At 40.7% G+C, this 13,922-nt stretch overlaps 1 protein-coding gene across 1 annotated transcript in view; it reads right to left on the reverse strand.

Moving 5' to 3' along the window:
• Nucleotides 1-13,922, reverse strand: part of gpr158a (G protein-coupled receptor 158a) — an 84,964-nt gene that overhangs the window by 19,075 nt on the left and 51,967 nt on the right. The window lies entirely within an intron of this gene.

A 13,922-nucleotide genomic window follows, 5' to 3' on the forward strand; every position in this document is an offset into this window, starting at 1 on the left:
TGGAAGTGCACAATGGCACATTTGGAGGAGAGCATGTTTGCTAACTGGCTGAGGGAATCACTCCTCCATTGCTTATGTTTCTTTCCAGGATTTCAGTGAAAATCATTCATGACCAACCTTTTGACAGGATGCTTTTTTCTTTCCCCAAACAAACCTCTCCCTTACTTTTCACTAAGGGGAGGGTTAGTGTTAGGGTTTAGAACAGGTGTTTGAGTAGTGAATACCTCCAAACCTTCGAAAGAATAGTTAGACTTTTTGGGAAACCACTTTTCATTATGAGATTATGTGCTGGACAATTTCTTGGCCCAGAAGAGATGCCAGGAAGTTACAGGTACTGGCCAAGAAATAAAGTACACCTAGTTTAAACTAGTTTGTGGTGCTGTTTAGTTGTATTGCATTATACAGAGAGGTGTTTCTGTTATTACGCCTGTCACGTAAACCTGTTACGATCTGTGATTGAGCATACGTCAGTGCGTACGCATACGTACGGATATACAGGAAGTCAAATGAACAGTTTGCACACGTGTGTTACATGCAGGTTACGTGTGGGAATAAAGTTGAGTTAAAGACAATTTACTTGGAGGATGACGAGGAAGAGGATTTTGACTATGTGCTGAGGCTGTTTGACGAGCACTTTGTGCCGAAAAGGAACGTGATTTTCGAGAGAGCACGTTTCCACTAGCGGACGCAAGAGGCGGGTGAGTCTGTTGAACAGTACATAAGGCACCTGTATGAGCTCGCAGCTCACTGTGACTTTTCATGAGAAGGATGAGGAAATAAGAGATAGACTTGTCATAGGGATTAAAGACAAAGATCTTTCACTGAAGCTACAAATGACAAGTGACCTCCCTCTGAAAAAGGCAGTTGACATGGCCAGGCACTCTGAGCTAGTGAAGCAACAGAACAGCGAGGCTGGCGCATCTGGGCACGTTGATGAAGTGAAATCAAAGTCTTATAAAAGTAAGTGGAAAAACACAGTACGAGGCAACAGGAGGACGGAAAGAAAATGAAAGGCAAAACTGTGGAAGATGTGGGCGCAGGCATGCAAAAGACAAATGCCCTGCTAAGACCGAGAATGTAATAAATGCCACAAAATTGGTCACTTTGCCAACAAATGCAAAACCAGAATGATACAAGAAGTAATTGAAGAAGTTGACAGTTTATTCTTAGGCTCAGTAGATGAGACTACAACCAAGAATGAGGCTACAGTAGATGAAGTCATCACCGATACAGAGCCACCATGGCGCACAACTCTAGTGATATGCCATACTCCAGTTAGCTTCAAGATAGATTCTGGTGCTGACACAACAATAATAAATGAGGCTACATATTACTTGACGGAGCCCACAGAATGGGTAGCACCAATGGTGCCTGTGATTAACAGGACAGGAAAAGTAAGAATTTATTTTAGAGAATTTAAGAGTCTTACTAAACTGAATGAGAACGTGAAAAGGGAAAAGTTCATCTTGCCAACCACAGACATCATCTTGCAGAAACTGGCCAGAAATAAGGTGTACACAACTCTGGATGCTGCCAGTGGATTTTGGCAGATGGCCCTGGACGAAGAAAGTTCAAAGTTAACTACCTTCATAACACCAAATGGTCGCTACTGCTTTAAACGGCTCCCATTCGGAATAACATCTGCACCAGATATTCCAAAGAAGGATGCAAGAACTGCTGCAGGATCACGAGGGGACGGTAGTTTACATGGACAACATACTTGTGTTCGGCACCACTCTGGAAGAGCACGACCGCCGCCTGAAAAGGGTGATGGAGACAATCCACGCATCTGGCCTAAAACTCAACCGCCAGAAGTGTAAGTTCAGGCAGCCTTCCCTTCACTTCCTGGGCCAGGTTATTGGTCAGGAGGGCGTAACTCCAAGCCCAGAAAGAGTGTCCGCCATCACCGCCCTGGAGACACCGACAAACGTGAGTGAGTTAAAAAGAGTACTTGGTATGGTGAATTATGTTGGCAGATACATACCCAACTTGTCACAAATCCTTCATCCCCTTAACGAGCTGTTGAAGAATACAGTAGCATGGGTGTGGGACTCGCAGCAAGAAGCAACCTTCAAGAAGGTAAAAACACTGATATCCTCTGCACCTGTTCTTCAGTACTTTGATCCAAAACTACCCACTGTAGTAGGTGCTGACGCATCCAGTTATGGATTAGGAGGAGCACTGCTGCAAAATCACGGAGGCACACTCAAACCAGTAGCCTACTGCTCTCGTACACTAAATGAAGCGGAAAAGAAGTATGCACAGATAGAAAAGGAGTGTCTTGCTAGTGTATGGGCTTCAGAAAAGTTCTATCTATATCTGTGTGGTCTGGAAAGCTACAAATTACTTACCGACCATAAACCACTGGTGACACTCATCAACCACAGAGACCTAAACAAAACTCCACTGAGGTGTCAGCGACTTCTAATCCGCCTGATGAAGTTCAACCCTGTCGCTGAGTACATCCCAGGTAAGAACCTGATAGTACCTGACGTTCTGTCGAGGCACCCAGAGTCAAAAGTGGACGACACAAAACTGAGCGAGGACATCCAGGCATACGTGGAAAGAGCTGGAAAGGCCTAAAATAGTGCTGGAGCGTATAAAGTCAGAGACAGAGAAGGATGAAACCCTGCAGAAGGTCAGACAATACATTAAGTCTGGCTGGCCGCGATATAAAGGAGATGTTGTCAGACCAGCTTTAGACTATTTTATGGAGAGAAGTAGTCTTAGCGAGCATAATGGACTGGTGAAGAAGGGAAACCAAATAGTGATCCCACAAACAATGAGATCTGAGATGCTGGAGAGGATCCACCATGGGCATCAAGGCCTAAATAAATCCAGAGAGAGATACAGTGATCCGTCTGGTGGCCAAAGATTAGCCATGCGGTAAAAGAGAAAGTCTCCTCATGCCCACACTGTAATGAGCACAAACCAAGCCAAAGCCGGGAACCACTCATCACAACGCCTTTGCCAGAGCTCCCTTGGCAAAAACTGGCTGCAGATCTTTGTGAGTTTAAAGGAAAGCACTTCCTGGTTGTTATTGACTACTATTCAAGGTGGCTTGAAGTATTGAGTCTCACTCAGACCACAAGTGAAACAGTTGTAAATAAGCTGATGAGCATATTCACACGGTTCGGGATACCTGAAGAGCTGATTACAGATAACGGCCCGCAGTTCACCTCACGGCAGTTCCAGGTCTTTACATCCAAGTATGATATCCAGCATACTACATCGAGCCCATATTATCCCCAAGCTAATGGGATGGCGGAGTGAGCTGTCGGGACAGCTAAGAGCATCCTTAGGCAACAAGACCCCCAGCTAGCTCTCCTGATCTACAGGGACAAGGCCACAGAGCCGACAAAAGAAAGCCCAGCCAGACTCCTCATGGGAAGGAGACTGCGCACCACAGTCCTCAAGCTCCACCATCAGCTGAGACCAGCATGGCCCAATCTGTCTACAGTCAGGCAGACAGATGCAAAGCTAAGCAGGCCTACGAATACACCTACAACAGGAGATACACAGCAAAGCCGCTTCCTGCTTTAGGTGTCGGCGACCGAGTGCGACTGAAAACAGACTCAGAGAAGACATGGAGAGGGACCAGGGTGATCCAGGCTTCGTGTTCCACGCCACGTTCATTTGTGGTGAAACGCCACAAGGAGACACCACTAGACGAAACCGGAGGCATCTGCAGATCATCAACCAAGAAAGGGACGAGACTCCAACACAGTCACCAGAAGTCTCCACCCCACCGGGTAGCATGGCATCCGCCACCCGTCCAACCCAAACTGACTCTGAGACTGGTAGCATAACACCATCACCCAGAGTTTTGAGGACACGCTCTGGACGTGCTGTGAAACCTGCTGTCAAGCTGACTTACTAGTTAAAGAAAAAAAAAAAAACTTAACTATTAAGGTTTACAAATGATTACAGACCAGTTATGTTAAAGGAAAAGAAAGGTCTGAGCAGAATGTTTGTTTGTTTATATTTGCTTGTTCATTTGTATTACTGTTAATGTCTACTTGAACAGTAAGTTTGAAAATAATAGTATTGATAAGTAGAATAAGAGAAATTATGCTTATTTGATACATGGGTTTCTTAAAAGTATGTTTCTTATATACAGTTGTTTTGTTTAATAATGTATGAAACCCCAAACTAAAAGGGGGAGACGTAAACCTGTTACGATCTGTGATTGAGCATACGTCAGTGCGTACGCATACGTACGGATATACAGGAAGTCAAATGAACAGTTTGCACACGTGTGTTACATGCAGGTTACGTGTGGGAATAAAGTTGAGTTAAAGACAATTTACCGTCTCCTCATAAAAATATACGAAGATAGCAACACTTCACAACGCCTACCTTTATTGATACAAATGGGGTTGACACCCCAGTATAATGCAATTTAATCAACAGCATCACCTCTACATCCTCCAAAATCCCCATACAGCTGAATCAACAACTATGAAAGTTCTCTCCATCCAACTGGAAGTTCTCTAAACTGGCATTACATAATGCATCATATTTGATGTTGTCGTTTATTGAGGATGCTGTTGTGTGTGATGACCTGTTGTGAATGAGATATTGACCTGACAGCAGATGTTGCTAATGCTCTTATCAAAGATGACTTGTAAGACAGTGACTAAGCAGGTGGGTCATCAGTGTTTTGTTTTTGGACGATGACATGATGGCTGTTGATGGGAACATCAAGTGTTGTTGGGGGTTTGAACCTGTGATGATGTGGATAAAGGGCAGCCTCTCTAAGCACCACATCAACGTGCCACCAATCAAACATACTGAACGCACGACGAGACGATCCCTGCAGTGAACTACATTTTTCACTGAGATGTTGTTTCTTTGCTCAAATATTTAAAGTGCTCATATTATGCTTTTGGGCTTTTTCCCTTTCCTTTATAGTGTTATATATCTTTTTTGTGCATGTTATAGGTTTACAATGTGAAAAAATCCAAAGTCCACCCCAAAGGGACTTAACATCGCCAACAGAAAACACTGCGACTCCCAACAAAGATGGAACAGAAGTGAGATGCCTAAAGAGAGATGTAGGCCTAGCTAAAACACAGAGCTCAACAAACAGGGTGAAAAGAGGAGCTGCAGAAATGTGCAATACAACAAAAATATAGTGTTTTTTTGAAAATTGAACCATGTAAACCTATTCTGGAACAACCTCTAAATACAATTATGAACCTGAAAATGAGCATAATATGAGCACTTTAAGACAAATCAAGACGGTCAGACTAAAACAAAGACACATTTGGAGTGACGGGACTCTAAAAGAACAGACAAAAGTAAGATTCACACACTAACCCACTTACTCATTCAATCAACACTTAGTCACTTAATTTGCAGTTATCTTTCATTCCTAATCATCTCTCATTTCAGCACCCACCAGCTGGCTCCACACGCACGCACGCAGATTCAGTGGGTTGGTTACCCAATAGAGAGTGTCCCTGTTGATACGACGGTGACGCAAGCCAACCAGCTGTGGTGCGAGCAGTGGCTTTCCAGGGAGCAGTTGTGATGTTGGCTACCTCTATGTTCAACTCTCTTGTCGTAGTCGTTGACGATGATCTTATACTTTTGTTTTGAGTTATCGGTTTGTTCTGTCCATTTTGAAAAGAGTGGAGACAGTCTACTTTTTATAGTGTAGAAACATTAAGGAGACATTAAGGAGGGCAGCAGCATGTTGCACCAGAAGATTGATCGGAACATTAAATATGAAGTAAACTGTATATACTATAGTTAGTTTCATACTAGTAAACTTTTTTTTCTGTTTTGCCGTCACTTCTTATGCTACAACGTAGCTAAGTGGCCTATAATTTAAAACATTTTTGCAGAGAATTATGTTTTGTGTCGGGCAGAGTAATACTAAAGAAAAAGCAACTACCTTTTTGAAGAAAGCAAAACAACTACAAGAGACTGGGCTAAGGCAACTCCCATCTGTGGATCTATTATCCAATACATTTGAAATACTGTCCCTTTTTTTCCCTGGCATTTTAGCTGTTCTCGAACTGACAGGAACCTGATTCAGCTGCATACTGCTGGAATATGCACAGATAAACCTGTTTCACCTACAAGTCTGTCTTGCTATCAAAATTCAAGAGTCAATACATTATGCCATTTTAACGTAGTTGATAAAATTTGGTTTGGCGAGCTCACACAAAACATCTTACATACAGTAACAACCTTGGGCCTTAAAACATCTGATTTAAATTGTTTTTTTTAAATAAATGGCTAATACAAGCGCAAACCAGCTATGATACATACCGTTGCATACATATTGTACCCTTACAGTGTCTTATAGACAGGAATAATAAGTAATGTTGCAGAAACCGACTGTCCTGGTTAAAGGAAGTTAAAAAGATTAGCAGGGTGAGAGGAGTCTAACAGGCTAGATTTCAGCACACCAGACCATGTTAAGCTGCAGCAATAACACCAGCTTAGTGTATGAAGTTGATTTGACTATTAAACTGAGCAAGGGTATGTTTCATTGCTTTTGAATTCAACTTTTCATTTGTGAGAAGATGAATGTGTTATTTCCTTTTAGAAACGTACACAGCTACATTGCTTTAAAGTAGTCAGGGTTAACTTATCTCTCAAGCGGCATTTTTTCATTCTTCAGACAACAACTTATGTAACTTTTCATGTGGTCAACGCCATGAATGCCTTTGAGGAGTGACTGTCCAGAAGTGTGTGCCATGACCATCATTTGCCCAATTCAGTCTTTTCCCTACTTATGACCACAATCCTGCCTGTGGTTCATGACATTGTACAATCTTGTTAGTTTGAAGCATACCGAGACCTTAAATATGACCTTAACTACAGTATAAATAATAGCCAGGTTTACCCCATAAACACAGCTAGTGTTAGCGCCTAACTTAAAAGTCATGAAAACACAAACTCTGCAGTCAAAAAAGGCTTCATGTGAGAATTGTAACACACCCACAACAAAAAAATATGGCGCCCGAATGGATGCACCACAGAGCATACACAAATAATTTTGTGCAAGACTGCTTTAGAAAATTAGCTTTTGCTGTAGGGCAAACAGGAGATATTCAACAAATAACACTTAAGAAAAAAGAAAGTGGGTGGATTCTTAGATTAAATTAATGAGGTTAGCACAAGAGCACCAACAACAGCAGTGTCATGTAATTAACTTGTAATGTAGACAATAAAAATGCAAATGTGTGAGTGCACGGGGGGTCAGTGCAGAGGGTGAGAGTTTCAGGGATTGATCCCCTTTACCGTAAAGGTCAGGGTCCCACAGGGTATCGATCACATAGGATGTCAGACCTCTCACTCAATGCAGTGGAAATTAATTTACCTCACTCAGTAAAGAGAAAAATACCTGTGGTCTGTTTTTCGACTGTATATACTCTCTCATCATATAGTCTCATTCTTTACCTGACAAACAGTCGACTGTTGACCTGCTTCATTCTTAGTCGAGGACACCCCTAAGCATCCAGTATTTGTGTTAGCATATTATATGTACATATCACTTGACTCTAATAACAGTTTACAGTTTTTATTGCAAGGGTAAGGTTAGACACCAAACATATTGTGGAAATTGAAGTATTTACATATTTAGTACACATTATCTCTGGCAGTCACCCAGAAATCATAGAAACACAGTTGCAAATTGATCTACTGTTTAGAATAGGGATTTGGATTCTGGATTTTATTTTTTTTAATTCTTTATTCTTGAAACATTGGGGGATTCTGGATTTTAAAGAACATTTTTTTATATTTGATTATGTTGAAGCCTAAATGGGGTGTTAAGTTAATACTGTTAAACTATGTTATGTTATACTGTATTATATCATTTATTTGGCCACTTGGGGGCAGCAGAACAAGCTGTAAAAACAACCCTGAAATATGCTAAGGTGTTAGCAAACATGCTTATTTACGGATCCAGCAGACACAGAGCAACATTACCTTTAGGGGTGTGCAGAAAAAAAAAATCGATTCACAATCGTATCGCGATTAAAGCTCTACCGATTCCAAGAATTCCAGAATTCCAAATATCGATTCATATTTTTTTATTTATTGTATGTCTACTGCAATCACATGGGAAAAGTAACTGCATTTACATACGGTGAATAGTTGTTTTTTTTTTAAATCGAGAATAGTTTTTGAATCAAAAATTGATTTTGAATCGAATCTTGAGCCTAAAAATCGATATTGAATTTTCTCAGTGTTTCTTTAATTGAAAACTACTGCATGCTGCAGCTGGAAATGAGGTTGATGAGAGCCATGAGAGTGAACTAAAACAGTAAAGTTGCTGATCATAAAACCAAAACAATGAGCTAAAAGATGGTAACTTAGACCATGTTTGCCATAAACCTTGCAACATTCTGCTTCAAAGACGATACTCCAACTATAATTTTGTCTTCCTGTTTTGTGTCAGAAAGCAGTTTTCCTTTGTGCAACCAAATCACACCTGATGAACAGAAAATTGCAGTGTAGACGCTGCAAATCCTCTCAGAAATGTTTATATTCATTTTGTTCATATCTCTAAGTGAATGTGGTCAGAGCTTTATAAAATTAAGGTGCTGATATTATAACCCAAATTCTTTTGTGCCTCCGCTAGACTTACAGTAATAGAAATTTAAAATTGCGGTTTGAATGCTGAATTATTATTATGGTTGGCAGCTATGACGGCTAAAGGAGCAACCTCATACTAATGAAGCACTTACTGGAATGAAAATGCCAAAATAAAATATCATATATTAGCCATCTGTCAGTAATGCAGTATAAACACATCAGTTTGTAGATTTTAAAGTGACTAAAACTGAAAACATTAGCCAGTTCCAGTCAAAAGAAGAACAGACAACCCTGAATTTCAGCCTTTTGTTATCACAGTTTCTTTGGAAAAAAACACCAGCTAAAGGGGAGAAAAATGACTTTCAGCCATTAGGGTGTCTGTCTCCATCCGAGTAGAGAATGGGATGGTGCAGCCTCGGGAATATTTCTGTCATAACAAAATCTCCTGCTACTTTTAATGTTTTGACATTAAAATAGTGACAGCCATCCGGTCTGCCCATGCCTCACTTATTCTGGTCATCATCTCCTACCCATTACTGGCCTATTCTTTTTTTCTAATCTACAAAACACCTTCAGTGTGAGAGAGTGGGAGGTGGGAGCAGATAAGAGGTGGGGTGTTGTAATAGCAATGGATCCATTTTTATATGAAAGCCGACACTCACTACCGCATGGGAAGGGCAGCTTTCTGGAGGGAGGTAATACTTTCTTCTGCTACCGCTGATCCCTGAGGTGGGCAGAGTGTAAATTACATCCAGCTCACACTCTGCACAGTCAAGACCAGAGCTGGCTAACGCTTGCCTCCCACAATTCCCCTCCCTCCTCATCACCAGTTAGATCCTGAGAGATATTTCCATCTTGCTTGGGCACAAAGGGACATATCAGAGAGGGAATAGCTTGCCTACATGTGGTGATGCCATCTTTCTTTTTCCAATTTCTCATCATTTCTATCTGTCTGCATCATATAGATGGAATGAACACTCCAGCTGCAGCAGTGCATCCACAACTTCATATGTTTTGGGGAACTCCACAGCACTTTGCAGAAGGAAGAAGGGAAGCAGGGTATGAAGGGAGGGCTGGAAATGCAAACAACAACCCTCCAGATCCACTTAAGTCAGATTGAAAGTGTCAGAACAGCTTGGATGGAAGGCAGAGCAGAGCACGGGAGAGAAATGGCTGGCAGACTGTGTTTCATGGCTTGTCAGGTCAGGATACATTATCCCCTGGCCATACTGTTTCTCATTAGCCCCCTGATGTGCTGTGAAGCCCTGCCTGCCTGCCATGCATGGCAGAGCCCCGAGTTGGGTTGAAGTGGCACCTTGTCCTAGCTTGGCACAAAGACAATGCTGGGATTGGACAGGTGGAAAGACAAGGAACAGAAGATGGGGGAATAGCACTCGAAGGTCACTGATTTCAAAACCGCAAAAGACCATGACGCTCTCTACTCTGCCCCTAACAATCAGGTTGGGTTAACAGGGGGAAGTAGAGTGATGTAATCCTCTAATTTTTTTAGGCATGTCTGAATTTGTCAGGTCAGTATCATTACATAGATACGGTCCTCATCAGAAAAACAACAGCCTATGAACTAGGTGTCGAGGTTCTCGACTTGTGTGGACTAAGTAAGACAAATGTAGCTGATGCTGTTAAAGGTATAGAACCGCAAGACCTCTCTGTGTGGAGGTCAGGGTGGATGATTGGTTTGTGCAAAGCCACTGACTTTGATACGTTGACATTGCGGTTTACAACCTCCTTCGTAACCGGCAGGTGTCTTTAAACAATAACCATAATTTTCCTCTAACGTTGTGGCATTAAACCAAAGCAGCTCAGAAAAATATAAAATATTCATATAAATATATTAAATATTTTTTTGTGTAATTTGTAATGGTTTTAAAAGGCAGAAACTATGTCATCTTGCCAACAGGGGCACCAGATCAGAAAACATATTGGTTGTTTAGAACAAATGAAGACTTGTTTGCCAAATATCCCCTGGTTAAATTAGTTTTATTTAACATCCTTAAACTTGAGAGCAAACACTGATAAGTCGTTACAATCAAGACTGGATCATCGTCTCAAACTAGTGACACTAAAAAATTCCACGTAAACTATTATGTCATATTTTAATGTGTAACTACGTTTCTTGTGACAGTAGCCTCAATAGACCACAATGCAATGCAGCTGTTAGACAGGCTGCATTTTCAGTTAGCTACGCTTTTTCCTCAAATTGCTATTATTACTATTAAAACAAACACCAATTTAAATAACAAGAAAGTTTGTATGGATCAAGCAGAAGAAGATCTGGGTAAGTGACATGATCGGCTGAGAGAGAACCACAGAAACTCATCAACTGATCGTTTTATCAAAGGTGAATTTAAAGGAAGGTCTGAACAAGTCATAAGTGGGAAGCGCACTACAAAACCATCACATCAAGGAATGTGCAACACAAAAGGTGTCATAATTAAAAACACAGACTTGCAGATTACCACTTTTTCATATGAGTTAACATTTATGAATGCATAAGCAGCAGAGCAGATGGCGTGACATGTCTCACAGGGGAAAACATGCAGGGAGAGAACGACAGCAGTGGTCTTTGGGGCAGCCTGCACTGGTGCATACACAGATGGGTAGGAAGTAACAAAGGGAAAATAAGTCTCATACGCTGTGTTGTAGTGCATGGGGAAGTTGTTCAACTACAGCATTTCCTTCTGTTTTCTACCAATAACCACTTTTTACATACATGCTCAAATTAAAGCAAAGAAGGAAAAAAAGTGGGGAGAAGATAAGAAACATCACCAGGAAAACAGTGAAGAGACCTAAACAAGAGTAACCTTGTTGAAACTGGGGGCAAAGTGAATGTGGAAATGTCATTGTTCCTTTAAGCTATTTTGTGACACATGAGCTGCAAATATTGTTATGACAAGTAAAATCATGTTTAATTAACACGTTTTATGCATTTTTTTCCCACATTACTGTGAAGCACCTATCAGTGTCTTTTGGCAAATTGAGGCCAGGTGGCACCACAACGCCTCGGATTCATTACTCATGTCTGTTTTCCTTACTTGACTGGAGGAGATGATGGCATTCTGAAAAAAACAAGTAGGAATGGCAATCGACACTCTGTTACTTTACTCCATTCTAAGCCTCCCCAGCAGCGTCAATAAGACGCTGCAAAGAGACAAACGCGGGGCTGGTGAGCTAATCCAGGGATCACATTGTGAATCACAAATGCGTGTCCGCTCTCCTCCTCATCTTCACAGCCAGACGGAAATAGCCGGCTTTGGCACTGCCATAATTTTGCCTCTCTCCTTCTGCACTCCCTGTTCCTCCCTCCTCCCCTATCATTTCTAAGCAGGGGGGGGCTGAAGTTATTGCATGTGACACTCGGAAGAGAAAAAGGAGGGGAATTGCATTACTCCACAAAGCTGAATGCCATGAGAGCAGGATAAGATGTATCTCCTGCTGCTTAATAATAGTGGAATTATTTAAAATAGAAGCAGCAGCAGCGGCGGAATATTTCTGAATCTATATTTAGATTGGGAGTGATTCGTCTCAGCCTCACAGCTCTTCTGTGGGCTTCACAGGGGAGACATGGAAATACATCAGGGTGGAGATCAATCTAGCGTGCTGCACAGAGCCAAGCAGAAAGATGCTGTTTACACACGATCGGGCCAAGATATTTTATTAAAATAACATTGGCCGTGTTCACAGTGACCATTTTAGCATAACAGTACAGAATAATCTAATAGAATAATCTAAACTCTAAATAAGGTAGGACTTGTAGAGTAAGATACGAAGCGAAGTTCCCTTTGTACTACCTTTTTACAAGCAATCTATTTTTAGCATTCGGTGCCATCACTACACCAGCTGGATACAGGATTATTATCTACTATTCTTCCATTCACTAACCAATAACCTGACTCACAGCTTGCTTTCACTCCGCAAATTTCAAACATTATTACTTTCCAGAACCTTGTCGCAGCAAATTGCATTGATTAGCCGGCTCTTAATCAGTTGGCACTGCTTCGCTAAGCATATAGCTCCACATGATTGCAACTAAATTGCAATTAACCAATACTCCAAGCATCCAAGAAGAAGATAGATACATGTAAATCAATGGTATGGGTGTTGGACAGAGTCTGGTCATCTGCAGGAATAATAAGGTGCTTCAGAAATGGAAAACAACAACAACACTACATTCTTTCAATTCTTTGGTACACCAAAGGAAGAAAGAGTCTCAGTCTTACATAAAGCCATTTTCAGTTGATGGTCTTTTTTTATCCCCTACTAGCGAAACCAAGAGGTCATATGGGGTCAAAGGAAACAATCAAAAACTAATGCCAAAAGTGAAAATCAAAGAATGCTGTTTTGATTGATTGTTTGCTCTCTAATAGGACATCCACTAGCTTTGGCCAATAAATACTTGAAACTCAAAACTTTCTTTGCTTACACTTTGACCTTTTACCACACACTGTTCTGCCTGCAAGACACTATCAGGAACTACAACTTTTAAAGCCTGATAGTATGAAAGGTTTTAAGGGTATAAATATATACAGTATATAAACAGTGTAATTAATCCTTGAAAGCTTTACGCCCAAATTTATTGTTAGTAGGGCTGGGCATTGTGACGATATATATCATCAACACGGTATGACATCTATCGTATATACAGTACAGGCCAAAAGTTTGGACACACCTCATTCGTTTGCGTTTCCTTTTTATTTTCATGACTATTTACATTGTAGATTCTCACTGAAGGCATCAAAACTATGAATGAACACATATGGAATTATGTACTTAACAAAAAAGTGTGAAATAACTGAAAACATGTCTTATATTTTAGATTCTTCAAAGTAGCCACCCTTTGCTTTTTTATTAATAAGGGAAAACATTTCACTAATTAACCCTGACAAAGCACACCTGTGAAGTGAAAACCATTTCAGGTGACTACCTCATGAAGCTCATTGAGAGAACACCAAGAGTTTGCAGAGTTATCAAAAAAGCAAAGGGTGGCTACTTTGAAGAATCTAAAATATAAGACATGTTTTCAGTTATTTCACACTTTTTTGTTAAGTACATAATTCCATATGTGTTCATTCATAGTTTTGATGCCTTCAGTGAGAATCTAAAATGTAAATAGTCATGAAAATAAAGAAACACATTGAATGAGAAGGTGTGTCCAAACTTTTGGCCTTTACTGTATTTTTCTATTGCAATGTCTAAAAACCAGCGACCGAACTGCGTTACGTCAATATCGTCAATAAAATGATCGCTGCACTTTGTTTTTTTTGCAATAAAGTTCTTAATAAAATGAGAAAAACAATGTACTTTTCATTTGTCAAATATTTATTGCACATAATAATAGGCTTTAC

This window comes from Perca flavescens, chromosome 22 (genome assembly GCF_004354835.1).
Source record: "Perca flavescens isolate YP-PL-M2 chromosome 22, PFLA_1.0, whole genome shotgun sequence".
NCBI classification, from domain to species: domain Eukaryota; kingdom Metazoa; phylum Chordata; class Actinopteri; order Perciformes; family Percidae; genus Perca; species Perca flavescens.